Consider the following 3,849-nt stretch of genomic DNA (forward strand, 5'->3'; position numbering starts at 1 on the left):
AGTTTGTCGCCTACTCGCTGCTACCCTCAAGGAGTTAGTGATCACGTGTGATCGAGAGGTGGAGAACCTCACCAAAGATGAAGAGAAAGCGCTTCAGCTCCTCACCTCACTCCAAGAACTAAGTTTTTGGAGGTGCCATCGTCTGCGGTCCTTCCCTCAAGGGTTACACGGCCTTCCTTCTCTCAGGAAACTACAAGCCATCACTTGTCGACGAATCAGATCGCTGCCCAAGAAGGGAATCCCCACTTCTCTGCGGGAGCTATCAATAAATGATTGCAGTCGCAAGCTACACAATCAAGCCAAGAAACTAAATCAAAGAAATTTGTCTGTAAGCGCCTAGCCCAAGGTAACACGCTGGCTGTTCTTATCATTTCCATTCTTCTCTGTTTATTACTACATATATAGTACTAAATTGTGAATTCTGACAGGCTTGCTAGCACAGCTATGTACTATGTCAGGCTTTCAAATTTCGAGCTCTGCGCAATGTGTACATATATTGTGAATCCTTTCAGCCTAGGTGGCTACTCTTCTAGAGATGGCCATATATCCGCAGCTGGATGAGTTATGTCCTATGCATGCATGTGCAACAAGTTAGGTTTTTACAATACATCGCAGAAGTAAAATTAATGATCAGGCTAGGAAATTAGGAGGAACATAAGACCCAGATTTACGAGTACAAATTCAAGGTAACACTTGCTGCCGCCAAAGATTCACATCATTTTTTATTTTCATGTAAATAATTTGCAAATGAAATATGCGTTGTGGTTGCTCTTGTATGCAGAGTATCCAGAGGTTAGGATGAAGATGAGCATGGTCGTTGATTACGGTTCTAAACCTAACTGACAATTTTTATATGTTAAATTTTGAAGAGCAAGGCGACACCCGATCAACTACTGTGGAGGTGAATGCCTATTTTCTTTTTTCTGTTTAGTCTTGAATATAATCTTATCGAGTGAAATTCTACAGGCTGCAGTGACTGAATACTGCTAGGACCATGCAACACCGGGTCCAACCAGCTATTTTAGTTCAACAGTTTTATTTCACTTGTAAGCAAGAGGATATTCAGGTAGCTCAACTGCTGCTTATGTAGTTCTATTTTATGTTCATCTCATAACCCTTTTGTCACTTACTCTGCTTCTCATAAGCAGTCGGCGTTATTCGACATAAAGCTTCTTTTAGAAGAACAACAATGTGAACCTTGCAACGGCATCCTGTTCCTTGAGCAGGCTGCTTGTTAAGTGGTAAGCAGTGACAGTCGGCATCAAGCAACGGTGCATACGTCCTCAGACAGTAATTTTTCATACTTTTGCAGCATGCGAAATTGATCGACGTACCTAATTATGATGATAAATCCTGAATTACTTGAATCCTTTGTCAGAAGGCTCTTGTAAAACAATAACTTGTAACTTGTGAGTGTCACATCCTTCAAGCACCTAATATGTTGCGGAGAGGCCACCTTATAGCAGAAGGTACATTTCACTTACTTTCTTGAATTGATATTTGCATTCCACGCTAAAATTGTGGTTTGTTACCGATTTTTCTTTTCTTTTAGGACTGCAAGTACATACTTTCTGAACCATGGGTAGAGGATGTGCTCCATTGGTAGACAGCGATATGAATCCATCAGCTTTCCTTTATTTCACCACAAATAGTAGCTAACTTTTGATAGCCATCTGCCACTTTTAGGCGCCTCTTTTTGGCTTGCAGTCTACTATGAAAGGCTGAAGAGATAAAAAAAACAGAAGAGAATGCCATTGCAGTCGACAGGAGTTAGACATTCACCATGAGGTGATGATGCTTTCCTGTTGTTGTAAGCATCAATTATATCATGCAGTAAGCATTGCCTCTATGTTCGAGTTAGTATACAGATTTCAAAGTTTAAATGCTCAGAGAATAAAATCTTATGAGATACATACAGGAATTTTTGTATAGTAATACTCCCTCTGATCCAAATAATTGTCGGGGTTTGAACTAAAACCCTGAAAATTATAATGGACCAAGGGGAGTATAATGTAAACGTTTTGTTTTCTCCTAACATGCAGTATGACGATTACCCTAACCCTGACGTTATCGGAACACTGCAGGACATAGATCACACATAGATGCCTTGTGTATTGTTTCCGTGGCATGATTGACAAGTTGTGAACACCTTCCCTAGCCTTATTGTTGATTGGAATGTTTGTGTTTCATGATCAAGATTAACAGCTTGCGTGGAAGGGCAGTTTCTCTTCTGGTATGTTTATCTATCTAAGCAGTTTTAGATTACAACTGTGCTTGTTGTTGTATATGGTGTAGGTAACACACCTTTTCTTCATTCTTGTTACTTCCTTAGACTGTTCTGAATATCTGAATGCTAAAGCATGTACGTTTTATGCGATAATGGAACAGGTTTACTATTTGTTTCTTACGGTTCAATTCCATTGTACCACAAGTCCAACAACCACCAACTACATCTTGCCTTGGGAGTTTCAGTTCCAGCTTAATTAGCAGGTTCGCCAGTTCACCGGCGACTCAAAAAGTCAAAAGTAACGACTTGATCATTTTCATTTGATTTTTTTAAAGAAGATAATTTTCATTCGAGTTTTCTCATACCTTGGTCATTTCCTGACCTTCCATTCATTAGTTAGACTCGAAGCTTGGCTGTTCTATCCAAACAACGGTGATGTCCTGATGGAGGGTTGAGCGGTTCTGCGTAATCCACCATTTGAAAGGTACGTCTAGTTACTTCCAGTGGTGATCCACGCGTTTAAACAGAGTCACATTACATGTTTTCGGTGCTGATTCATTTGGGCGCCAACCATGTCCTCTTTTTTTGTCCGTCGCCTCACAAACTTTTCCCCTTCTATCTGCGCTGGTCATACTTACCACATTGCCCTGTGGTCTTCTACAGAATACAGGCGACCACCTACTCCCCTGTCCACGCCGCCATCTTTTTCCTCAACTTGTGCTATGCCGTGCGCTCGCTGTCAGCTGTCGCTGGCGGCCAGCTCCACACCCGCTCCATGCATCTTCCTCCTACTTGTTAGTTAGAGTACATGATCGCTAGGCACATCCTCCAAACTCTGTAGCGTGCTAACACAAGGTACCAACTTGGTAGGCTAGTCGTTTAGTTAATCCTGCTGCTCATTGTTGCACTAAGGAAGCTTTAGCTATAGAGGATGTTTGAACATACTCTGATGTAATCCCTGGCTTTCTAAGTTGCTCTTTGCACTCGGACATGCTACTGCTGAATGAATGAAATATGGAGAGCAAAGTTATAAAAAAGAAATGCCTTGGTATATCCAGTGATTTCTTAAACAAGTTTCATCCTGTACATGTACATAAACACACCTTTGATTATCGATACGAAATGTGTTGGATCTCTGCTCTCTTTAATTACACTCCCACGATCATCATGCAGGATCGATCCACGGTACAGCATGGCCAGAAATAGGTAGGAACTCATACAAGACATGATGACAGTGACGACGGCGTTGGAACTTCCTACTGTCAACTTACTTAGAAGGCTGAAATTTATTGATGCAGTTCAGTTCTAGCAAGCAATAACCTGAGAGAAAGCTTCAGTGCTACACTGCTTCTTCAGACTGGACAGCTGACTGTGACATCCTAGCTAGCCTGTTCGGAACTTCAGATATATATAAATAATAATATTAAGCTGCAGCACGCTTGTATAAACTGTCCATTCTTGGATTGTGCACGAGGATATATAATTTCCGAGCATGCAGTGAGTGTCCAAAACAGTGAGAAAATAGGAGAAGATCTCAAGCAAAGGAATGACATTTTTTGATAAAGTGTGGATTTTATTGGATTAAAATGAAGCATCAAGAGGATACAAACTCAGTGAGCACA

The 3,849-nt window shown here is 41.0% G+C and overlaps 1 long non-coding RNA gene across 2 annotated transcripts; it reads left to right on the forward strand.

Moving 5' to 3' along the window:
* The first annotated feature begins 1,682 nt into the window (after positions 1-1,682).
* Positions 1,683-2,525, forward strand: LOC119337141. Of its 2 annotated transcripts, none has more exons than XR_005163044.1 (3): positions 1,683-1,833; positions 2,085-2,233; positions 2,389-2,525. It is a non-coding gene; the product is annotated as an uncharacterized LOC119337141 (long non-coding RNA). The 2 variants fall into 2 exon arrangements; XR_005163045.1 differs by having other exon boundaries at positions 1,683-1,788.
* The last annotated feature ends 1,324 nt before the right edge of the window (positions 2,526-3,849 follow it).

This window comes from Triticum dicoccoides, chromosome 7B (assembly GCF_002162155.2).
Source record: "Triticum dicoccoides isolate Atlit2015 ecotype Zavitan chromosome 7B, WEW_v2.0, whole genome shotgun sequence".
NCBI lineage: Eukaryota > Viridiplantae > Streptophyta > Magnoliopsida > Poales > Poaceae > Triticum > Triticum dicoccoides.